This window comes from Giraffa tippelskirchi, chromosome 8 (genome assembly GCF_054371585.1).
Source record: "Giraffa tippelskirchi isolate mGirTip1 chromosome 8, T2T-mGirTip1v1.2.pri, whole genome shotgun sequence".
NCBI lineage: Eukaryota > Metazoa > Chordata > Mammalia > Artiodactyla > Giraffidae > Giraffa > Giraffa tippelskirchi.
In genome coordinates this window covers 28,555,692-28,581,708 of record NC_137282.1, presented here as the reverse complement: position 1 = coordinate 28,581,708, position 26,017 = coordinate 28,555,692, and the positions used below count along the sequence as shown (strand labels likewise).

Genomic DNA, 26,017 nt, shown 5'->3' with positions numbered 1-26,017 from the left:
ATATATATATATATATATATATATAGTTATGACTGATTTGCAATGTTGTACAGTAGAACAGCACACAACACTGTAAAGCAATTATCCTCCAATAAAAAAAAAGAATATAAACAATTAAGACGGCTGACTCCTGTCATTAACACTTATCCACTCTGTTCGTATCCAAAGCAAACCATTCAATATTACAGTAATCCAAGCCTATGCCCCAACTAGTAGTGCTCAAGAAGCTGAAGATGAATGGTTCTATGAAGACCTACAAGACCTTCTAGAACTAACACCCCAAAAAAATGTCCTTTTCATCATAAGGGACTGGAATGCAAAAATAGGAAGTCAAGAGATACCTGGAGTAACACACAAATTTGGCCTTGGAATACAGAATGAAGCAGGGCAAAGGCTAATAGAGTTCTGCCAAGAGAACGCACTGGTCATAGCAAACACCCTCTTCCAACAACACAAGAGAAGACTCTACACATGGGCATCACCAGATGGTCAATATCGAAATCAGATTGATTATATTCTTTGCAGCCAAAGAAGCAGAAGCTTTATACAGTCAGCAAAGACAAGACCAGGAGCTGACTGTGGCTCAGATCATGAACTCCTTATTGTCAAATTCAGACTTAAATTGAAGAAAGTAGGGAAAACCACTAGACCATTCAGGTATGACCTAAATCAAACCCCTAAATATACAGTGGAGGTGAGAAACAGATTTAAGGGATTAGATCTGATAGAGTCCCTGAAGATCTATGGACGGAGGTTCGTGACATTATACAGGAGGCAGTGATCAAGACCATCCCCAAGGGGGTTCTGGAGGGGGAAAACATGTACACCCATGGTGGATTCATGTTAATGTATGGCAAAACAAATACAATATTGTAAAGTTAAAAAATAGAAAATAAACTAATTAAAAAAAAAAAAAGACCATCCCCAAGAAAAAGAAATGCAAAAAGGCAGAATGCTTGTCTGGTTACAAATGGTCACAAATAGCTGAGAAAATAAGAGAAGGCAAAGGAGAAAAGGAAAGATACATCCATTTGAATGCAGAGTTCCGAAGAACAGCAAGGAGAGATAAGAAAGTATTCCTCAGTGATTAATTCAAAGAAATGAGGCAAACAATAAAATAGGAAAGACTAGAGATCTCTTCAAGAAAATTAGACATACCAAGGGAACTTTTCGTGCAAAGATGGGCACAATAAAGGACAGAAATGGCATGGACCTAACAGAAGTAGAATATTAAGAAGAGGTGGCAAGAATACACAGAAAAACTATACAAAAAAGATCTTCATGTCCCAGATAATCATGATGGTGTGATCACTTGCCTAGAGCCAGACATCCTGGAATGAGAAGTCAAGTGGGCCTTAGGAAGCATCATTGCAAACAAAGCTAGTGGAGGTGATGGAATTCCAGTTACAGCTGGAATTTCAGCTATTTCAAATCCTAAAAGATGATGCTGTGAAAGTGCTACACTCAATATGTCAGCTAAAAATTCAGAAAACTCAGCAGTGGCCACAGGACTGGAAAAGGTCAGTTTTCATTCCAATTCCAAAGAAAGGCAAAGCCAAAGAATGCTCAAACTACCACACAAATGCACTCATCTCACACACTAGTAAAGTAATGCTCAAAATTCTCCAAGTGAGGCTTCAACAGTACATGAACTGTGAACTTCCCGATGTTTAAGCTGGATTTAGAAAAGGCAGAGGAACCAGATATCAAATAGCCAATATCTACTGGATCATAGAAAAAGCAAGAGAATTTCAGAAAAACATCTACTTCTGCTTTATTGATTACGCCAAGGCCTTTGACTGTGTAGATCACAACGAACTGTGGAAAATTCTGATAGAGATGGGAATACCAGACAACCTTACCTGCCTCCTGAGAAATCTGTATGCAGGTCAAGAAGCAACAATTAGAACTGGAGATGGAACATCAGACTGGTTCCAGATTGGGAAAGGAGTATGTCAAGACTATATGTTGTCACCTTGCTTATTTAACTTATATGCAGAGTACATCTTGCAAAATGCCAGGCTGGATGAAACACAAGCTGGAATCAAGACTGGCAGGAGAAATATCAATAACCTCAGATACACAGATGACATCACTCTTATGGCAGAAAGCGAAGAAGAACTAAAGAGCCTCTTGATGAAAGTGAAAGAGGAGAGTGAAAAAGCTGGCTTAAAACTCAATATTCAAAAAACTAAGATCATAGCATCTGGTCCCATCACTTCATGGCAAATAGATGGGGAAACAATGGAAACAGTGACAGACTTTATTTTGGGGGGCTCCAAAATCATTGCAGAAGGTGACTGCTGCCATGAAATTAAAAGACACTTTTCCTTGAAAGAGAAGTTATAACCAACCTAGATTGCATATTAAAAAGCAGAGACATTACTTTGCCAACAAAGGTCCGTCCAGTCAAGGCTATGGTTTTTCCAGTAGTCGTGTATGGATGTGAGAGCTGGACTATAATAAAAGAAAGCTGAATGCCGAAGAATTGATGCTTCTTAACTGTCGTGTTGGAGAAGACTCTTGAGAGTCCCTTGGACTGCAAGGAGATCCAACCAGTCCATCCTAAAGGAAATCAGTCCTGAATATTCATTGGAAAGACTGATGCTGAAGCTGAAACTCCAATACTTTGGCCATCTGATGCAAAGAACTGACTCATTTGAAAAGACTCTGATGCTGGGAAAGATTCAAGGCAGGAGGAGAAGGGAACGACAGAGTATGAGATATTTGGATGGCATTACCAATTTGATGGACATGAGTTTGAGCAAGCTCCGGGAGCTGGTGATGGACAGGGAAGCCTGGTGTGCTGCAGTCCATGGGGTTGAAAAGAGTCAGACACAACTGAGTGACTAAACTGACTGATCCACTTAAAAGTGAAGGGAATAGGCCAGGTTGACATCAGCTATATCTTTATTACCCTTCTACTTCACTGCTTCGCCAGCTCCCACCATTCCTTTGGCCTCTGCGTGTTCAGGAACCCCCCGGGAGAACCCTGCTTGAGTCTTTCTCTATAGGCTCTGGACTTTTTAAAACACTCTGCCTTCTTCAATTCATTTTCTCAGGCACCTGATCTTAACTTTCTAAGGTAAAGACTACTTAGCAGATTAACTTATCCAACTAAGGTAGCTCTCCCAAATTATGCTATGTGAAAAACTAGCCTCTAAGATGCTCCTTGAAAGAAGGTCAAGTTTGTTTGGGAAATGCTGTATACTAAAATCCCATTGTAGCAGATGCCTTTAGATCCCAGCCCGGTGCCCTTTGACACTGAGGGCTTTTTACTGCAAAGCACCTAGGACTCAGCCTGAGGCTATTCTCTGATAGGCAACAAGGTCTGCCAGAATCTGGGTGGAGCCAGGGTATTTATGCTACCAAAAGTAGGCCTCAAGCAATGGCAGGTGGTAGTTGATGGTGACCTACTCCAGTTTGCTAGTCCTAAACTGGCACAGCTCTGAGGCAGTTCTATACAGTTTCCCCGAGGTCCTTGGCGGGACAAAGTCCCAGACACTCACACCAATAACGTGCTCATTAAAGAATCCTATATGGGCTTTCTTCCCTTCCCTGTCTCACTTCCCTGATACCTTACTATTATTTCCTAAGCTCATCACTGACATAAACGACTTGTCTTAGGATCTGTTTTTTTCTCTCTTGGAGATTCATCACACTCACTAGCAATATTAAGAGTTATATGAAGCCTTTCTTTCAGGAAACAAATTCATTTAACTTTAGTTAGAAACTTCATTTAATAAGTTTCTCAAACTCATTTGGCCATGAGAACCTTTCTAAGGGTAAGAGCTTTGACCATCCTATGCAACTAGTGTTCCCCTGATACACTTTGGGAAATGCTAAACATTAAAAACTGACAAAGTATCACCTCTCTCAGAGATATTAGTATCTTAACAGCTTCTTCTGCAGATCAGTACTTTCTGACTTCAAGAACTGGATCCCTTAAAGGTGAAAATTTAAGGCCCTATGATAGGTATGATGCGAAAGAATTTTGGAGGGATGTGTCTCGTTATGCCCTTCAAGTGAAATCAAGTCTATTCTGCTATCAAGAGCTAACAGGAAATGACGAATGGGTTTCATGGTTAAAGAGTATAGTTTTGTGATTTGGAGGACAGTGTAGGAGATGTATGGGGTGAAGATAGTTATTTCCTGAAACTGCCTTGGAGAAAAGAATTATCTTTAGGAAGAAGAAGACCACCTTTCAGTGATCTCAGCCAAAAATGGCAAATGCCTGGGATTGCAACTTCCCTATGGTATTTGAGAAATAATGGTCAATACTAATCAGGATTTTTAATACTTCAGCCTTCAACTACTTTGTGAAATAAAAGATTTTAGAAAACAGTAAAACCTTGGGTTCCAAGATAGGGAATTTAGACTGGGCATATTTTATTTTACTTTTCTAAAGAATTTTTTTTTTATGTGGGCCATTTAAAAAGTCTTCATTGAATTTGTTACAATAGTACTTCTGTTTTGTTTTGATTTTTTGGCTACAACATCCCCTGCATTGGAAGATGAAGTCTTAATCACTGGACCAGAGAAGTTCCAAGACTGGGAATATTTTAGAAAGCATCCTTGTTCTGCTTTTAACACAATCACTGATAATAGCCTTGTACTTTACTATCCAAGCTGGACCCCACTGGAAGGAAGTGGTAAGAAGTCTTGTAAATGGACAATATTTGGGAGGCAAGAGAGGGGGCAAAAGGTCAGTCAGTGCAGGGGGTGGGAGGCTCTTTAGTGCAATTTGAGAAAGTCCCTCTCCAGGACTTGACTTTTGCCACTTACAAGTCTCTTCTCAACTCCACAGTTTACATTCCTCTTTCTTAGTCATCTGAGTCACACTATCCCTTCTCAATGTCCATTTTTCAGATGTTGAGGCATTAAGTATTTTTAAATGAATTGCCATGAACCAATGTTAAAAGATTCTTTTTTTGTTAACATCATTATTTTGAAAAACTTTTTCACTTGCAAAATATTAATAAATGAGATACAAATCCATCAAGAAAATTTTTAAATAATCTTAATACTTTTGGGGGTCCATTCTCTGAGTTAAATATGTCAAGAATAGAAAACTACTAAGGAATTATAAAATGTGAAAGAGGAGTATCACAAACCAAACATGGCCATGAACTGGAGGGATCTGACATTTCCATCTTCATCAAGGGGGATTCTGTCAAGCAGCAACTCAAACTCTTCATCAGTAATCTCCACACCAAACCTGAAACAAATAGCTGCTAGCATCAGTCACCCCCAAGTTCACATCTGGGTCACCCATACCCACAATACCCTAAGCATATGGCTGCCATTAACGCTTTGTTACTGCGGCAGTCCTCAAGATCAAGAGCACCACGTGAATATCAGAGGTTAATCAGGGTTTTGATCGCTTCAGCTTTCTCAAAGAAAGACAGTCTACCACAGAATCCCTGCATTGGTGGTGCACAGAAATAGAAATACCGGCACATTGAATTGTGTGTGATTGTCTTCTATAAGAAGTTATTCATTACACTAAAATACTGGTATTGCTTAAACAAGTTAACTATGAAAGGCCTTTCAACTGGACTGCTTAGCATGAAAGAGAAGGTAGGGGGAAAAAAAGTGCCTTTCGAAAAACAGCTTCCTAATGCTTTTGCAAAGCATTTCATAATGGCTTTAAAGACATTTTGCATATACATATTTTAAAAGTGGTAGTGTTTATTCATCCTCAAGAAAGTGTTTTCATCTCTCAAGAACAATCAAAACATAATCCTTGAATTACTGGCATAAATAAGAATGACTTAAGCAATAATAATGAACAAGGCATTCATTCATCATTTTGCAAAGCTGATAAGGCCCAGCTGACTTTTGGAAAAGAGGGGAATATAGTCTCTTTTGGCAAAAACATGAAAAGTTTTTTTCCCATTTTTATTATTAATCCCTTAATAATTATAAAACAAAACATATATGTCATCAAGAATAATGCAACAAGCAAGAATGGCTTTCTCATAGGCTGCAGATAATAAGTTATCACATACTTGTATTTCAGAAGTACTTGAATTTGAATAGCATCTCAGAGACTTTTCAGTTGGGTGTCCTTTTTTCACTTGCATAAAATTAGAAAAAAAAGGATAGACTCAAGTATTTAATGAGATACATAACATTTTTTATCTTATTCTCTTTTCTTTTTTGTTTCTTAACAGTGAAGCTGCCAGTATTAATGAGCAAACCTTTGGCACTTTGCCTGAGAAATTAAAATTAATTCTCAGGTTTGATTTGGACTTAAACTCAATACTTAACCTCTTAAATTCAGTAATTGAAAATAAGCTTTTCATAGACATACTGGAAAAAAAATACCAGACAATACCAGACTAAAAATCAAGAGAACTGAGTCTAGTCTACATCCACTGTTAAAGAGCTGTGTAATCATGGAAAAATCACTTAAATTTCATATTTCAGTTTTCTCAACTCTCAAATGATCTACATGTACTCTTTATCTTAATTAGTAGTGGTCACAGGATAATAAGATAATGAAAACAAAAGAGCCCTGAAAAACAGAAAGCATCATATATAAATATTGCGTATCATGTATTTTTATTGATAGAGTATACAGGTTTTAAAAATCCTCAAAAAATATTAGAATAGATTACTTAAACCTAACAGTGACACAAGCAGTCCTTTTCCCTATGAAGCCTTCCTTCTGGATGGTGGTATGACACAGTGGAGACAGCATGGGTTTCAGATTAACTGGGCCAACAGCTGAATTCCAGCTCTACCCTTAGTAGCTGTATGCAACCTCAGCTGATTTACTTAATTCCCTGAGGCTCAGTTTCTATATCCATAGAAAGAAAAGTTTACTTTTAAAACTGAACTAACAAATATACATATACATAATATGTACATACTCACTTTAATAGGAAATGTATTAACAGTTACACTACCTTCATCTTATTGATGGGTAAAATGAGGCTTTCCCTAACATTCAACTTCAATCCCACCTCTGTGTCCCAGTCACTGCCATATTACACAGTTTTTATTACTTTCTTTATCACTGCCTAAAATTAGCTTATTGGTTTACTACTTGGTTACTGTCTTTTGTCTCCACTTTTTATGTAAGCTACATGAAAAAGTACCTTATTCGTCTTGCTCACCATGGCATCCTTAGAACCTGTAACAATGACTGGAAAGTACTCAATAAAAATGGAATAAATGAACAAATGAATACCTCATGTCTCTTATAAGGGTATGCTGCTGCTGCTGCGTCGCTTCAGTCGTGTCCGACTCTGTGCGATCCCATAGACGGCAGCCCACCAGGCTCCGCTGTCCCTGGGATTCTCCAGGCATGTGTACTCATAAAAAGAGGAACTTTTAGAAACTATCCTTCTTTTACTCAGTCTAACAGAAGGTATCTGGATGACTGATAATAGTGAAAAATTAAAGTCAGATATGTTTGATTTGGAATACATTTTACACTTCTAATTGTGGATGAATATCTTATATTCATAAATTTAACCAGACTTCTAATAAAATAATAAAGCCATATTTATTCATTCTTCTAGTTATTCAACAAATATTTAGGAACCGCCTACTATATGTTAGGCACTTCTGTTAAATGCTGGGAATACAGAGATAAGATATTTTACTCTGTAGCAAAGAAGACAGACAATAAACAAGAAACTGCAATAAAATGTGATGAATGTTATGATAAAAGAAATACAGGATATTAAGGGAGCTTTGAACAACGTGTCCTAATTCAGACTAAAGGTGAGGAGAGGTTCCTAAAGAATGGATGAGCTGAGAGTTAGCTAGGTAAAGTAGAAAACCAGAGAGAAGGAGCATTTTAGGTAGAGAATAGGCACATTCTGGAAATGAAAGGATCTCAATTTTACTAAACCCTAGAGTTCCAGTAAGGGAGGGCAGCGAAACCAGACCTGGCCAGAAAGATGAATGCCAGGATGGACAGGCATTACGAGCAGGTATTCTCAAGAGATACGGGGTTTATCTGACTAGCACAGGAAGCCTTTTGTGATGGTCTTTTTGATGTGTCAATGTGGCAAGGCTAATAGTCCCCAGTTATTCACTCAAACATAGCCTAGGTGTTGCTAGATTAGGCTGTGAAGGTATTTTGCAAATGAGATTAAAGTTCATAATCATTTGATTTAAATAAGGGAGATCACTCTAGACAATCTGAGTGGGCTTGATTCAGTTGAAGGCCACAGAAGCAGAACCAAGTCTTTGAAGAAGAAATTCTGCTTATAGACAGTAGCTTCAGGCTATACCTGAAAATTCCACCCTGTACTTTATAACAGTCTGAACTTGTCCAGCTGGCCTCAACCCACCAATTCCTTACAATAAATCTTAATATTATCTCCTACTGGTTCTGTTGCTCTGGGTGAACCCTAATATATCATTAAAGGATTAAAACATGTAGTGACCATCAAACTTGTGATTTTAAAAGTACTGTATCTGCATGTAGAGGGATTTGAAAGGGAGTAATACTTAAGCCAAATAGAAACTTGAGAAGGAGTCTTTTGAAACAGTCCAGGTTAAAGAAAATGGTGCCTTGATCAAGACATTAAAAGTACAGATGAGAGAAGCAACAGATTTAGGATATTTTGGAAGTAAAATACACAAGACCCAATTTTTTGGTTTGATGCAGAAAGTGAGGGAGAAGTAGTCAAGGACAATTCCTAGGTTTCTGGCTGGGTAACTAGGTAGCTGGAGGTGTCATTAACTGAGACAAAGGAGCACTGGAAGAGGAACAGGTTGTGATGGTACAAGTGAGGATCACAAGTTGAGTTTCAGACATACTGAGTTTTGACACTGATACATCCAAGAGAAGACAGGGAATTACTGATAGATCAGTGAAAGAAAGATCAACAATACAGGAAGACAGAGGAGATAAGGAAATAATGGGTCTATAAGCTTTTAAATATCAGCTTACCTTTTTCTTCCCTTTTTACTGTGAAGTAAGCACAAGATTATTTACTGAAAATGAGGTAGGGAAAGAAGGTGAGAGGGTATGTGTTTTGAAGAAAATTTGAAAAGGTCTGAAATAAGCACAGTGGAGAATGGGTTACAGAGTTGAGTAAGAGAGCACAGAAGGGAGTGACGAAGTGTTGACAGTGCAGGCGAGGTTGGTGACACTGAATTTATAGTGACAGAAATCGACTCAGCACTGTGATTTTCCCCAGCAATCTTGAGACACCTGAAGACAAGATGAACAGGTAAAACCACCTGGGTCTGGAAATCTACCAGATAGATGTGAATGAAAGCAGCAAAGCAAGAGACTTTGTAGTATTGACAAGAAAATGAACATCATGTGAAAGAATAAAATCTAACTGGTGTTCCAGCTTAGAGATGGAAATGGGAACCAGTGGATAGCAATAGGCTTGGGGGAAAGCAGAAGGGTCAAAGGACTAGAACAAATAGAAGATATTAGCCAGGAATAAGCTAATAACAGTATGATTTCATAGTTGTAGCTATTTTGGATGATGACACACAGTGAGGAGAGGCAAACAGACACAAGGATTAAAAACTACTATTTACTTAGAATTTAATAAATTCTTGGCACTGTGCTAAGCATCTGGCATGCATTGTCCCCATACAGTTCCTACAACTATCAATTAAGTATTATTATTGTCCCCAACATTGTCCTGGTGGAGTCAGTGAGACGTCTAGAGAGGACAAAAGAGCAGTGAGGACAATGAGCAGCGTCCTATTGAAAGGCTTCCGAGGAAGGAGTCTCCTTGGTGGGGGAACACATTTTGGTAAATTAGACTGTAACATTTTTAAGAGGTTGAGGATGTAGATTATTCCCTGTGGACTGGTTGTTCTGACAGGCACAGTGGGAGGATTTTATAAGAAAGGGAGGAATGAGAGTTTGGAATGAGAAGGGAATGAGGAGCCCAAAGGAACACTAGGATAAGAGAACACTGCGAGGGCATACAGGTGAGAGAAGTGAGGGAGTTACATCAGGGGTAGTGTGACAAGGAAAATGGACATGAGGCCACATGGATTTAGAATTTAGAAGAAACCCTCAAACAAAACCATCCAGCCACTGCTTTTAGCTCCTCTCTCATTCTTCCTCTACAGGCAACTATTTAAGTAACTTAAATTCTCAGACTGTAATAACAGTCAAGATTGATTGACTGTTTACTACATGTTAGACACACTGCATGTATTAATTCTGAAAGAGATGGGAATACCAGACCACCTGACCTGCCTCCTGAGAAATCTGTATGCAGGTCAGGAAGCAACAGTTAGAACTGGACATGGGACAACAGACTGGTTCCAAATAGGAAAAGGAATACGTCAAGGCTGTATATTGTCACCCTGCTTATTTAACTTATATGCAGAGTACATCACGAGAAACGCTGGGCTGGAGGAAGCACAAGCTGGAATCAAGATTGCCGGGAGAAATATCAATAACCTCAGATATGCCGACGACACCACACTTATGGCAGAAAGTGAAGAAGAACTAAAGAGCCTCTTGATGAAAGTGAAAGAGGAGAGTGAAAAAGTTAGATTAAAGCTCAACATTCAGAAAACAAAGATCATGGCATCTTGTCCCACCACTTCATGGCAAATAAATGGGAAAACAGTGGCTGACTTTATTTTTCTGGGCTCCAAAATCACTGCAGATGGTGACTGCAGCCATGAAATTAAAAGACGCTTACTCCTTGGAAGGAAAGTTATGACCAACCTAGACAGCATATTAAAAAGCAGAGACATTACTTTGTCAGCAAAGGTCCATCTAGTCAAGGCTATGGTTTTTCCAGTAGTCATGTATGGATGTGAGCGTTGGACGGTAAAGAAAGCTGAGCTCAAAAGAATTGATGCTTTTGAAGTGTGGTATTGGAGAAGAGTCTTGAGAGTCCCTTGGACTGCAAGGAGATCCAACCAGTCCATCCTAAAGGAGATCAGTCCTGAATGTTCATTGGAAGGACTGATGTTGAAGCTTGAACTCCAATACTTTGGCCACCTGATGTGAAGAGCTGACTCATTTGAAAAGACCCTGATGCTGGGAAAGAGTGAAGGTAGGAGGAAGAAGAGGACAACAGAGGATGAGATGGTTGGATGGCATCACTGACTCTATGGACATGAGTTTGAGTAAACTCCAGGAGTTGGTGACAGACAGGCAGGCCTGGCGTGCTGCGATTCATAGGGTTGCAAAGAACTGGACACAACTGAGCGACTTAACCGAACTGAACTGAAGTTATTAATTTATTTAATCCTTACAACAACACTATGAGGTATGGATCATCTCCATCATACAGACAAACCTTAAATTGCTAGTATCTGGTAGAGCATTTTTTTTAAAAATCATATTTTCCTTTTAACTGACACCATTTCCTCTCTCAGCTCCTACTCTGGTAATGATTAGGGCCCCACCTCTCAGGAGAATTCCATCTGCACAGGCTGAGATAAAGCCAGTGTGTACATGGACCCAGCCAGAGCTTTTGGAGTAACAAGAACAGCAAAAACCAGCCTTTCTTTTCATTCACAAAGGGATTCACTCAGAGGGTCCAAAGCTCTGCTTTACAACTGCAGAAAACCTGGAGCTCAATACAAAACTGAAAACCAGAAGGAACTGGCAATGAAACACAGTGTTTCCTCAAATACTCAGGATCTGACAGGCCTGCCTCTGCTACAAGGAATGGCTCACTCCAGCATCTTTAAGAGAAAACATTTTGATTCTATTTCACTTTCCAAGTGGGTATAAAATCTACTAAAAGGAATACAAAGAATCAAAATAAGTAAGATCACTCACAAGAGACACTTCCCGATAATGATTTCTGGTTGCTGAGATTATTCAGCCCATTATTTCAAAGTGGCAAAATTCAGGACAATCCAAGAAGAGAATTCAAAAGCAGCAGCTACATTCGCTGATAGGCTCATGTGAGACACACACACCTACAACCCCGTTTTTCAGTGTATACGGGAAGGGGCCAAGACCTCTGATTAGCACAATAACTAATTTTGCACATTACAGTGCATAGAACAACGGAGGGAAAGACACTTTCTTTGAAAGGCTAGCCTGGGCTCTGAAGGAGGCTGGAGTCCAGTGCCCAGGGCCATCATTAGCTCTACCCTCTCCTCTTTGGCTGCACTGGCCTCAGAGGCAGCTGCTTCTTGTAAGTGATCTGCTGGCTTCTCCTCTTCTTCCACCTCCTCCTGGGGAGAGAGGGCTGGATACTTCTGCATGCATTCCTGCATGGCCCAGAACTGGTCTGCACAGTCTGACCCCCTGACATCCTCCTTGCTGTAGTGGAAGCAGGAAAAGGCTGCCTTCAACGGCTCCCTGCATGGGCCTCTGTCCATCCCCTCAAGGCACGGGCAGTTTCGGTTGATGTCTCCGTTTGGCAGAACCAGTTCACGCTCCTCGTATGGATGTTTGGGGTTGTCAGCAACCAGCTGCATGTTGCTTCGAGTTTCATGGTCTTCTTTGGTCACAAATATGATTCTATCCTTCTCTTCTCGCAGACAGTAGGCCATGATGCAGCGGTGGAGGCTTCACGTGTCCCTGGTAGAGCTTTAACTTGAGGCCTGCTCACTGGCTCTGGAGCCCCAAAGCTTACCATGTTGTTCTTCTTTCTGCTTAAGCAGGGCTGTCATTTCTCTCTCTACAATTCTTTTCTAAATTGTACACTTTCTCTAGCAGAAGAAGGTCTGTCCATACTTTTAACATATAAGTTTCTCTTAAAGGTTACTATATGACAGATTATGACAATATCAATACATCCAAACCTAAACTTCTACCAATATACTGTATAAGCAGATTTTGAAATAAAGACAGTTCATCTTGGACTTTATTCAAGAGAGCTTTCATTCTTCAGTACCCAAAGATACCCCTTACTCACGAAAGTATGAAGGTGAAAGTCGCTTAGTCACATCTGACTCTTTGTGACCCCAGGGACTATATTGTCCATGGAGTTCTCCAGGCCAGAATACTGGAGTAGGTAGCCATTCTCTTATCTGAGGGATAGCCCAAAGATTGCATTTTAGCACAGATTTGGTGTGTTTAAAAAAATTATCTGTCACCCAATAAGTTTATTCTGTCCTCAGGGTATAAACTAGACTGATATTTTTTCCTGAGGACAAAAAAACAAGTTACTGTCAGTCTTGACATTTTAAATTCTGTAACAGACAATGTCTTGGGTTTTGTTTCAGCTCCATACATTTCAATGTATATAACAACAACAACAAAGTAGCTTTTCTTTTAATAGTTATTTATATTTATTTATTTTGCTGCACCAGGTCTCAGTTGCAGCACACAGGATCTTCAGTCTTCATTATGGCATGTGGGATTTTGTTTTGTTTTGCTTAGTTGCGGTATGCAGGATCTTTAGTTGCAGCATGTAAACTCTTAGTTGAGGCATGTTGGATCCAGTTTCCTGACCAGAAATCGAACCCCGGCCTCCTGCATTGAAAGTGTGGAGTCTTAGCCACCGGACCACCAGGGAAGTTTCCCAAAGTTAAGGGCTTCCCTGGTGGCTCAGCTGATAAAGAACCTGCCTTCGAATGCAGGAGACACAAGAGATGCGGGGTTGATCTTGGGGTCAGGAAGATCTCCTGGAGTAGGAAATGGCAACCAGGTCCAGTATTCTGGCCTGGAGAATTCCATGGACAGAGGAGCCTGGTGGGCTACAGTCTGTGGGATCGCAAAGAGTCAGACATGATTGAGTGTGTGCACACATACTTGTAAAATAAGCAGAAATCCCATTATCATAATCCTTTTCTGTTATTTAGCAGTTTTAAAATATCAAAAAACAGTCCAGTGTTTTCCTTTGTCCAAGGGGGATATGTTCCAAGAACCCCAGTGGATGTCTGAAACCACAGAACCCTATATATGCTATTTTTTCCCCTATTGTACATACCCACCTTAAATTATAATTTATAAATTAAGCACAGTAAGATATTAACAATAACTAATAATATAGAGCAATTATAACAATATTCTGTAATAAAACTTATGTGAATATGATCTCTCTCTGAAAATATGTTAGTGTTCAAATTTAATGCCTTTTCCATCTTAACTAAGCATTTATTGTGCACTGATTACTGGCCATAATTTTAGCAACCTGAGGTGTGCCTGCAAAACTAGCACAAATTTATTCTTTTTTCTTCACAATTTCATGGATACAAGATACACTCTTACCATAGATCTTAGAAACCTCAGCATACAACTTATTTTCTTTCCTTACTATGTCAAGAATTTTCATCTTTTCATTTAAAGGAAGCACTTTATGACATCTCTTAGGCATATCAGAATTGCCAGCATCACTACTCTTTGTGCTTTGGGCCATTATCACGTAAAGTAAGAGTTACTTGAATACAAGCACAGTGATACCTCGACAGTCAATCTGATAACCAAGACAGCTGCTGAGGGACTAAGAAATAGATTACACTGGACAAAGGGATGATTCTCATCCGGGCAACGCAGAAAGGAATGGCGAGAGATGACATCACACTCCTCAGACCAATGAGCAACTTAAAATTAATGGTTTACTTCTGAAATGTTCCATTTAATATTTTCAGACTGGGGTTGACTTTTGGCAACTGGAACCATGGAAAGTGAAACTATGGGTAAAGGGGGACTACTGTTATCTGTGTATAGAATGCGAGAAGTAATAAAAAGTCAAGACTCAGCAAAAAATAAACCACAGTTGGATTCTAACTATCTTAATAGTGATTTAGCAATCAGACTTTAAGTGGGTGGCATTATCAAGGAAACTGAAGGACTTAAATAAAAGTGTGCTGTGAGGCCTCACACTTCATGAAGGTAACTACAATAGGAAAACTTAAAACTGAAATGTTTATATGCCAATGATTTTTGAGCTCTTAAGTAAGGACTTTGTAGTATTCACTAAAAGACATTCTTCAGAAACTAAAAAAAAAAAAAAAAATAGATTCTATATTAACTAAATATATTTGGAGTAGAGATATTATGTCTGCTATTGTTCTCTTCTCCAGGGAAAATTCCCTGGAGGAGGGAATAGTTACCTACTTAAAGCTCAACATTCAGAAAACTAAGATCATGGCATCTGGTCATATCACTTCATGGCAAATAGATGGGGAAACAGCGGAAACAGTGTCAGACTTTATTTTTTGGGGCTCCAAAATCACTGCAGACGGTGCTTACAGCCATGAAATTAAAAGACGCTTACTCCTTGGAAGGAAAGATATGACCAACCTAGATAGCATATTTAAAAACAGAGACAGTACTTTGCCAACAAAGGTCCATCTAGTCAAGGCTATGGTTTTTCCAGTGGTCATGTATGGATGTGAGAGTTGGACTATAAAGAAAGCTGAGTGCCAAAGAATTGATGCTTTTGAACTGTGGTGTTGGAGAAGACTCTTGAGAGTCCATTGGACTGCAAGAAGATTCAGCCAGTCCATCCTAAAGGAGATCAGTCCTGAAAGTTCATTGGAAGGACTGATGTTGAAGCTGAAACTCCAATACTTTGGCCACCTTATGAGAAGAGTTGACTCACTGGAAAAGACCCTAATGCTGGGAAGGATTGGAAGCAGGAGGAGAAGGGGATGACAGAGAATGAGATGGCTGGATGGCATCACTGACTCGATGGGCATGGGCTTGGGTCGACTCCAGGAGTTGGTGATGGACAGGGAGGCCTGGCGTGCTGCAATTCATGGGGTCGCAAAGAGTCGGACACGACTGAGCTACTGAACTGAACTGATTAGTATTCTTGCCTGGAGAATTCCCATGGACAGAGAGCCTGGTGGGCTACAGTCCATGGGGTCGCAAAGAGTCAGACCTGACTGAGAAACTAACACTTTCATCATAAATTTAAGTTTGTTTCATTGTATTCTAGCATTTATTCTTCAACCAAATACCTGGGGATATGACCATATATTTTCCTAATTAATCTATGTTTAACTGGATACTTCAATTATTTCAGTGTGATTAAATCACACATAATACTCAAAAAGTACCTAAGAACAATACTCTTTTCTTTGAAGAAGTATTTGGTGATACGATAGTTTTTATGACTTTAATTTCTTACATCAAGCTTTTTTTCAAACTAGAACATTTCATCTTTAAAACACAGGCAAGGATATACAGTGCAGAAAAAAAGTGTTCTTCATCATCCCTGTTTCCCTCATTACTGTCAAAATCTTTAATACCATGTTCTCTAAGAAAATATCTGTGTACTATTATAAAGGAGGTTCTTCGGCTCCGGTAAAAGTATCTCCAGCCTTTATCTCAAAATTGAGAAATAATAAAAGCTAATGTTCCAGGAATATACTTTTCTAACATTATTAGATGCTAAAACAAAAGCATTAATATAAAAAAAAAATGAGTGTTTTTTCAAACACTGGAAAACCGATTAATCCAGATCTCCTGGCACATGACATACCTGCTACCTGTCCTGAATAATATATATTGTCTTTTCTCCATCTTGTGCTTCAAAGTCAAGCTGAACTACCCTAGGAGATCCATGGGATTGAACTTGAAGGGTTCTTGGGACCTGGCAGAACTAAGCCTAAAATACGAGACTTTGTAATTCTTGAAATTATCAGCCCCAAGTGGTCAGGGCCACTGCAAGTCTTCAGGGGACCTCCCAGGTGCTTTTTGTGCCATATCACCTAGATAGATAGATAAAGAGATCTATATGTATCTGATGGCATTGTTGTTTTTGTTTTTTAAATCAAGCTACTCTCAAACGACTGATGCTGAAGCTTCAATACTTGGCCACCTGACACGAAGAGCTGACTCATTCGAAAAGACCCTGATGCTGGGAAAGACTGAGGGCAGGAGGAGAAGGGGACAACAGAGGATGAGATGGCTGAATGATGAGATGGTTGGATGGCATCACCGACTCAATGGACATAAATGTAGGGAAACTCCAGAAGACAGTGAAGGACAGAGAATCCTGGTGTGCCAGAGCCCATGAAGTCACAAAGAGTCGGACAGGACTTAGCAACTGAACAACAACAACCCTCAAAAAGAAAGATATTTGATATTGTAAGGCAGTTCTTTACTTTTACTAACCAAAAGGAACACCAGTAAAGCACTCTGAATAATGTTTTTTTCAAAAAGGAATCTCAGCATGGGTAATAAAGTGGCAAGTCCCGGGTTTCAGTTACCAGTTCTGACACTTACTAGATGTGAGATTTTAGCAAGTCTCTGTCTCTGACAGACTGCTTTTTCATTTGTGAAATAAGCAAGATAATCACACTTAACCTACCAACATACAGGATTTTTGTAGGGCCAAACTAGTTAATAAACATGTAATAAAACTACTCTATAAATTCTAAAGCAGTTGCTTGATGTCAGACATTCATAATATTAACAATACCATTGGGTGAAGTCTGCATTCACTTCAACACAATGAGTGACAGTGGGGGGCTAGTTTCCTCACACTCCCTTCACATTCCCCGTTCCTCCAGACATAGAAAAACCTGGTTTCTGCAGAATATGACTTAATTTGAGTTACTGGGAAACAAAGCAGTTAACCCAGACAGGATACAGCTGAAGATTTGTGTGAAAGAATGATGAGATGCTTGATCGTTAGCAGGTGTTCTCCCTAGATTATCTAACCAGCAGTTGATTAAATTTGGAAAATACGGCTTGTTCCCAAGTGAGTAAACCTTGGGGTCTTAGCTACTCGAGATTGGGAAGGCCTCAGGAAGGCCCTGTGGGACGGGGTCAGGGAGATTTTCCAAGTATTAAGGGCCTGGGTGGAAATCTTACCTTAAAGAGGTCGTTACCACGCACAAGCCCTCTGCATGAAGTAACAACAGGACAACTCCAGTCAGTGCCAGACTTGTTGGAGGAATAGAAAGATGTGCAGAGACGCCCTAGGGGCTCTGGAAGAGCCCTTGCCGCAGGGCATGCTGGGAAAATAGGAATGCTGGGAAGGTGCGGGGCATGCCGGGAAGGGAAGGTGCAGTGCATTCTGGGAATGGTGGAGGCGTGTTGGGAAGTTGCCATGCTGATCTTGAGAGGAAGGACAGAATGGCGAGCCATGGGACCATTCTGGAATAGAGATGGCCCAGGAACAGCACTGTTCATTTATCTCAGAAGTGAAGTTACCCTAGTAGTGTCCATTTTAGAGCTGTTCTCGCCAGACAAGACAGCATGGATTCTTTCCAACTAGCCTCTCTTCTCCAAAGATGTGTCTCTTCCTTTGGGTGTCCCTACCCTAGTACCTCAGCTTGGTCCAGATGGGCCAAAAGGGACTGTTTCCCATGACCTCTTCCTATTGTTCCAAGTGTTAAGGATCCCCACCTGTACTGACATCCTCATTCTGGCTGTTTAAAGCCTTCTCTGCCTTGGACTCTAATTTTTTTCAATACTGCGGGGAGAAATGTCTCTGAAGTTTTACTTTTCCACCTGAAATGGATAGTATGGGCCCTCAAAAGTTTCCAAAATCATACTTTAAGTCCCAGTGTAAGTTTTTTCGTTTTAGACAAATTCATTTTATGCTTGCATTAATTTGAGACAGAGCCCGACCCTATTTGAGTGGATTATAGATGAAATTCTATTAAATAGAACTCTGTTGGACCTGACTGCCATATGCAAACAAATTGGAATATAACTTCTGGGTCATTTTGAACATGACAAAAGCTAAAGGATTTAACTTTTTCTTTCTAGGGCTTGTTCCCTCCGAACTCTCAGGTGAGATTATCATTACTCTCTTTTTCATATGTAACCCAATCTAGTTAGTTCAAAATTTAGGACAATTAGATCCATCTGAGCAGGTTGACCATTGCAATCCAGTTAGCGTTTTCTTTCTCTTCTAATGTTTTCTTAAAATCTGATTTAAAATATTTTGTTAAGTGTAGTTTGGTATACTTGTAAAATGTTTCTTGCTTTCTCTTTCCTCTTTGTGATTTGTGGAAAGGATTGTCTTTAAGTTAAAAGCAATTAGAGTTGCTTTTTGAAAATTACAAAATACAGCAGAAGAGTTGAAGGGAATAATTCAAGTTAATCAGAAGAAAATAATCATTGAAAAAGTATTAAGTACATCAATAAGTAACTTATATTATGGATTATGTCTAATACTATACTGTAAGTATAGTATAATAAAGGACATCTTTATAATCATAATCATCATCTATTAAAAGTCTATCACTTCTGTCATTTTAAACTAACAAACATTTTAAAATGGAATTAAAACCTTTACTTTGGAATCACCATTTCATGGGTAAAAATATAGATATAGAGTATAAATTACTTCAGTGTTAAGTTTTACTGCAATATATCTCCTCAACTTTACATATCTTATTTCTTCTTTGTGATGCAACTTATTTCTATATTTGTTATTGATTTTTGTCTTAATGCACAATGAAAATTATATGAATTTTATAAAAAATGTTTTGAAAAGCCCAAAAACGTGTAATATAAAACATAACACCCTTCAACAATAAAGTTTCCCTCCCTCACTCAGAAATAACTACTCTTGACTGCTTGATACTTCATCCTCCAGATTTTTTATTGTATGTATACAAACATATGTTATTATTTTAAAATAAAATTATACTTCAAAAATTATTCTGTCATTTTATTTTTCCACTAAATCAGTCTCAGATAGCTGTGTTAATGTTTGTATGCTTGATTCTTTTTGAAAGCCTATATAGTATTTCTTGTGTGGATGTACCATAATTTATAAAGCCAACCCCTTGGTCATGGACATATTGGCTGTGTCTGATTTCTCTTTACAATTCAGTCTCTTGAACTGTGTCCTTTTTCCTTTCCATTGCAAATCACCACTGCCCCGAATCTGGTGTTTTCTAGTGACCCAGGACTACTTTATTCCTTTTTCACTTAGCCTATTTTCCAAAATGTTTTTCTGACTTTAGGTCTTGTCCTTTCCTTTTGAATTTTGTCTTTTTATTCTTTTTTTCCATTAGGAACAAAGATCTTCTTGTACAAAAAAATCTCTCCTCTCTGGTACCAGTGTGCTCTCCTCACACTCTTTCCAACCCCAGTGGTGAAGAGAAAAAAGCGCTGAATATCAGGTTTCTGATAAGAAACCAGGGGCTGTTACCGGCAGGGAGCCTTGTCAAGATTTCCCTCATTCTGAGCACTCCATTCCCACGTGAACGACAATGAATGGAGGTTTCACCCGCCCACCCTACATTGTTCAAGTTGTCCTTTGCCCTTTCTGTCAAATCTTGGCACCCAGGAGACAGCAGAACATGTACTGAATTCAACTCTGGCGAGCCACGGATCAATATCACTTGACTCTTCTTACCCATTAGTTGTTCTCTTTCTATGCCTGACGTGGAGTGAAGCCTATGCTATTCTTTGTCATGGCCCCTTCTCAGTTGGCCCAGCTAACCCCTATAGGGTGGGATGGCTCTCTCCATCCCCTAGGCAGAATGCCACAGGCAGAGCGTAGAACAAGGACAAAGTATAAGGTTCAATCTTAGGACATAGGTTCTCTTGCTGCTTCAGCTGCAGGCTTGGAGACTGTGCAGAAAGTTAGTATATTTTATCTTTTTGTGATCTTGGTTATCAAATACTAGTTAAGAATATTAACTATTCACTCAACTCACAGAATACTATAAAAATGGCAATCTATAAAGCACTTTGAAAATAAGATTCCAAAGAAATAATTTATTATTTTATGTCTCTTCTTTTTCTGTACATATATTTTAACTGACTTCCTCTGTTTATATCTGCAACTCATTCTTGGTTGTCCCTGTAATTCGTACCTGTTTATTCCCATGAATTAGTTCTTATTTATGAAACCCAAACAGTGTATTTATATTTCCAATATGGATCTCCTTTCAGCAGAGGTTTTTGTGTTTTGTGTTTTTGAGGGAGTACGGGGTGGGTTCAGAGAGGGAGAAAGTAATGGCTGTTGTAATTTTTTTAAGCTAAAATTGTTTTTGTTCCTCCATTACTTTTATATTTGAAACATTCTCTGGAATTTTTAAATGATTATTAAGGCCTTAATTTTAAGTGGCAACATTCAAACAAGCATAAAAACTTTATAGGGAGACTAAACTCCTGTCTGATAGTAAGTTAAGTGCTTAGAAAATTAGACTAATTCTTCTAAGCTATAGATAAGTTGGTCAGAAAAAAACAAAACTCTAAACCAGCTTGGTGTTTGACTCTGGGCCAATGTCTTATCTCTCTATATCTGTATCTGTATCTCTTCCAACTATAACATTGGTGGAACTTTGATGCCAAAGCCAATTGCCTTCTAATTATCAGATGACAGATTGTGGGATGGTCTCAATCTAAATGACACTAAAGACACCTTAGGAGAAAGTTGTCTTAATGCTTTCCAGATTTAAAATAAACATTTTAGGAGTTTAAATGGGACAAAACCTCAGAAAATTGCAGCTCTCATCTCCTGTTATAGTTTATGATAAAAGAAAAGGATGAGAAATTCTATTTTAACTGTCATGAAAAAAATTTTTTTCGATTGCCTTGGCTATGTATGTGTTCCTTTTCCCCCTTCGTTAAAAATAGCCTATTTCTAAGCATATATTACTATCACTTCCTCTCTAATTTAGTTCTTCCTTCCTGAATACATTTTAATACCATGTTAACATATTCCAACAATAAATTATTATTTTGGCCTTTGATTCTTAAGGAAGGGGGAAAAGGCAAATTTGTCTTTTATTTATAAGTGTATAACTTCTAATAAATTATACACAACCTCATAATTCATCTCAGTCTGAATAATCAAGATCATCTGAGTTTTCAAACATCAACACTTCACTGTAATAAAAGAAAGCCCAGTGACTCAACATACAGAACTATACAGTAGTGAATATTATATTGCTGATTAAAATGATTATAATTTAATATTCCCACCAAGCATTTTGTGTTTGCTATACAAACTACAGAGACTCAGACCATCAAGTGGAAGAAAGGACCTTAGGATCTGTGACCAGTAACATGAGACTACCAGTGTCCGAAGCTTCAGCTCCAGTAAACTATGGACACCTCCCATCTACTGCACTGGAATACAGGAGAGGCTTCAAGACTCCAGAAGGAAGTTGAGTGTAAACAGTGCTAATCACTAGGATAAGGTTCCAAATAACTACGTGGCTTTAAGGAGGAGATCTGAAATGAGTGGTACCAACAAAACAATTGATTACATGTGAAATTATACATCAAGCCTTCACATAATGAAGGGTTGAGAAAGTCACCCTCTAATATTCTTTAATGAAAGGAAGATCTTATGAAATGTTGGCAGAGTCATGGGGTAAGCTGAATGGCCTGCTAACTGGTTAGGTCATCTGAGGCAGTGATGCTTCTGCCTTTGTATTTACATTGGTCTAATTTGGTTTAGCTACCCCGGACCCTCCATAATGTTACCCAGTGTGTCTAGAAATTAGGAACCGGAGGCATGGACAGGACCTGCCAAAATGATCTCTTCTCCTTCCCATTCCCCCAGCCCCTGCTTTCTCCACAACCTGCCAAAATCTATATTCAGCATATCTAAAAATCAAATGACTCCAGAACATGTACAGAGCCTTCATGAAGAGCGTGAGATTGGGAGTTAGCCAAACCTCCCTTGGAATTCCAGCTCAACTACTTACCAGCTGTGTGATCTCAGTCAAGACATTTAATTTTTCTGAACATCATTTTCCTTATCTGAGTATCTGAATAAGGAGGACAAAAATATCTACTTCACAGAGTCACCACAAAGAGTATTTATTTTAGCTCATTGCCTGGAATATAGCCTCCAGAAGAATGTACCAGTATTATTACTGTTAAGTTTCCTATCAGCCTTTATTTATCTACTATCCTACGTATACACACACAGTTGCCACACAGGCAACCGGTCATGCCTACGTAATGGAACTTCAGTAAGCACTCTGAACTGATGAGGCTCAGGTGGGCTTCCCTGGTGACAACATTCCATGTGTTACGCACAGGTACCAGGGAAATACAGCATACAAGACTCTGGGGAGAAAGGACCTTGGGAGCTCCATATTCAGTGATTTCCTGGATTTTGCCCTATACTCTTCCCTTGGCTTATTTTAACCTGTATATTTTCCCCCAAATGAGCTATAACTGTGAGTATAAGCACTTTCAGTTTGTTTTTTGAGTCCTGCTGGCAAATTATCGAACCTGAGGAGAACTGTGTTCCTGCTAACTCTGCAGTTTCCCAAACTCCCAAGGAGTTAGCTCTAAACTTCAGCAATATCATAAAGGTAATTTTTTTTAAGTGGTCCTTTTTCCTCATCTACTATCTACACATGTGTGTGTATACATTTGCGTGTCTGTGTATGTAATCCAGTTAACACAAATGGAACACAGTGCTTTTAATGCTGGGAAAGAGAGAATCTCTTAAAAAAGGCAACTTTGGAAGCGTCTTAATATTTTGTACTCCAAATTTTGAAAGTAGATCTTTATAAACTTAGAAAAATATGGGAAAATGAGCATCAACTACTTAACAGAAGTAATCTAGGTGAAGTGGGGAGAGAGATGATGACAGCATTGCCATTTATTCTCTATAAATATATGTTAAGTGGTATGATTAAGGGTCATTTTTATGTTTTTCTGAATTTTTCAAATTAATGAAAAATAAGCGTATTCTGGGCAAATTTAGAAATATATATGTGTATTAAAATTTATGTGTATTAGGAATTCAGAAATATAAGAATTTCACACTTATTATTTTGTAGTCACAGGAAATAGAAAACAATTTATTTCATTTATACATATAGTCTTGTTACAGAGAAGAAAAACAGAGTGATCAAATCTTTTAAGCATAAAACCTTTTCTATCAGTATAAAATTCTGTGAAGGAAATACAATGAAAAATAAGATGCCAAGGAGAAAAAGGAGTAATATTAAGTATCCCACTGTAAAAGACAAGCTCATTTTGGAATTTTTAAATGATGATGGCTACCAAACCCCTATGATATTTTGTATTCAATTATATTTATTTAAAAGAATGATATAAATTTTATTTTAAAATTTCAGTATTTACAGTATGGCAGAAGTACATCTCTTTAATTATTTAAACTTTTGTTGAATAATTTTATACATAAACTTAAAAGTTTGTGGAGGGTGTATATGATTTTAAAAATATTTTAGGCATACACGAGTGAACGGTTTGAAGGCCACTTACATTCCGGGATCAGAGGGAAAACTCAATACTATTTAATCTAAGCCAAGGATACTCTGCCACCTAGTGGCTTAGAAATTTTATGCTCAGTCGAGTCCTATTCTTTGCCGCTCTTCTCTGCGTGGAATTCTCCAGGCAAGAATATTGGAGTAGTTTGCCATGGCCGCCTCCAGGGAATCTTCCCGACCCAGGGATCAAACTCGAGCCTCCTGCATCTCCTGCATTGCAGGCGGATTCTTTACTCGCTGAGCCACCTGGGCTTTGAAATTTTGATAGGAATAAAAACCTCGCCTCAGGTCAGGCAAGATGAAGAACTAATTCATAATACACAGAATCAGAGAGATGAATTACTTGATGGCAAAATATGATACAGAGAAGAAAGGAAAATTGATTGATTCTGAATATTATCTGCAAATCCAGAAAACTTATCATTGGTAGTTTTTTATGAGGTAGGAAAATTTGTAAAATCTCTCATCTAAGATCAACTAACATCAGAAATACTTAAAATGATAGTTCATAGAGTTTTCTTTTGTGAACTTGATTAAAGCAATTTTTCTCTATTGTTTTATTGTGGAGAAACAGAAAAAAAATTGATCCATTTCTGTGCACTGTGGAAAATTAAAATTATCAAAGATTCCCTACTTTATGGAAAAAGTATATACGTAATTCTTATCACCTGCTCTCAATGCCTGTTGACTAATGCTGTTTTAATTTGTAAATATTTCTGTAAAAAATAAGTGAAAACAAAGAAATATGGGCTTTTGTCACAATAAATCAAGTAACTATATTTCTTACTTCTGGAAAATCATTCTCAAAATTATAACATAATAGAACTTTTAAGTTTTTAGGATATGTCATTTGAATTTATATGTTTTCTCCTACCATAGTCTCTAGATAACTTGGAATAAGCAGAAGGGAAATTGTATGTCTTCAAGAAGTAGCTTTACAATCTTCAATATTCAGACCGAACCGCAGATGACTTCGGAACTCACCATCACATTAACAAAAGTGCCTGTTGACATGTATTTCTATGACATCTCTGTCCAAAAATATTTCTACTTTAATACTGTAAATAACGACTGGTGTTTATAATTCCCTTAGAGGAGAAAGGAACTGTAAAAACAGGTAGGATATCCACTTTCATTAAATACTTGAAAGTGGTCAAGAGTGAGAGAATATCAGATTGAAACACATTTGCCAACCTGACTTCTATTCCAGTTAAAGTGGAAGTGGGGCTGATCTTCTCTTGTTACAATATCTAAAATGATCACTTCATGTCTCAGGATGAAAGAAGGATATGAAATCAGAAAGTCAGAAATCCAGCATAAGCTTTTTTCTTTGTTTCACTAATTTAAAATGATTTTTTTTTCTTTCGGTTCCTTGCTTTAACTTCGTTAATTTTTCCATTGTTTGGATTTCTTAATGAAAACAAGAACTCTCTTCTAGAAATTGATGGTGGTTTTTTGGTTTATTTACTTTGTGTTTGGGGCTTGCATTATGCATGATTCTTAAAAGAAAAAGCCTAATTTATTTAGACATATTATGTTAATAAAATGGTATCTTAATATATGTGTATATATACAGTGATATATAGAGTGTGTGAATGTAAACAAGTTTTGAAGGTATAGCTCAGCACTAAATGGAGCTAACATTACAAAAATACACCTGCAAAAGTAACTGAGAAAATTCTGAGGAAGAGTAATGAAGATGACCAGTCCTACCAAATACTAAAACCTAAAGGTACTATAAGTGAAAGAGTTAGGCTACACACAACTAGACACCGTAGCAGTAGTAGCAAAGTACTGCAGTACATGTGGTAATTAGTGCATGATAGCATTGGCATTGTTGAGTGAAATAAACAAAGTGTAAAAAATGTATTGGCACATAACCATTTGTGTATGTGTTGCTATATAAAGGTAATGATATTTAAAAAATTTTAGTAGATTCTTCTTTTTTGTCTGAGTACAGGCCTAG

The 26,017-nt window shown here is 38.2% G+C and overlaps 1 protein-coding gene, 1 long non-coding RNA gene and 1 pseudogene across 6 annotated transcripts in view; 1 reads left to right on the top strand and 2 right to left on the bottom strand.

Annotated features, from left to right (window-relative positions):
• ACSL1 (acyl-CoA synthetase long chain family member 1) overlaps positions 1-17,851 on the bottom strand; it is a 275,902-nt gene extending 258,051 nt beyond the window's left edge. For 3 of the 4 annotated variants that reach the window (XM_081521820.1, XM_081521829.1, XM_081521828.1), the window contains exon 1: positions 17,693-17,851. The gene's annotated coding sequence lies outside the window, so the exon portion shown is untranslated. Of the gene's footprint in view, positions 1-5,114; positions 5,219-17,692 lie in introns of all 4 variants that reach the window. The other variant, XM_081521831.1, reaches the window with a different exon arrangement.
• LOC145516516 (mitochondrial intermembrane space import and assembly protein 40 pseudogene) lies at positions 11,310-12,570 on the bottom strand (annotated as a pseudogene). The gene has a single exon (XR_014061437.1). The product of XR_014061437.1 is annotated as a mitochondrial intermembrane space import and assembly protein 40 pseudogene (transcript).
• A 27-nt stretch (positions 17,852-17,878) lies between the features above and the next one.
• LOC145518126 (uncharacterized) lies at positions 17,879-25,978 on the top strand. The gene is made up of 4 exons (XR_014062627.1): positions 17,879-18,391; positions 18,596-18,619; positions 21,808-23,124; positions 24,931-25,978. It is a non-coding gene; the product is annotated as an uncharacterized LOC145518126 (long non-coding RNA).
• Positions 25,979-26,017: the final 39 nt, after the last annotated feature.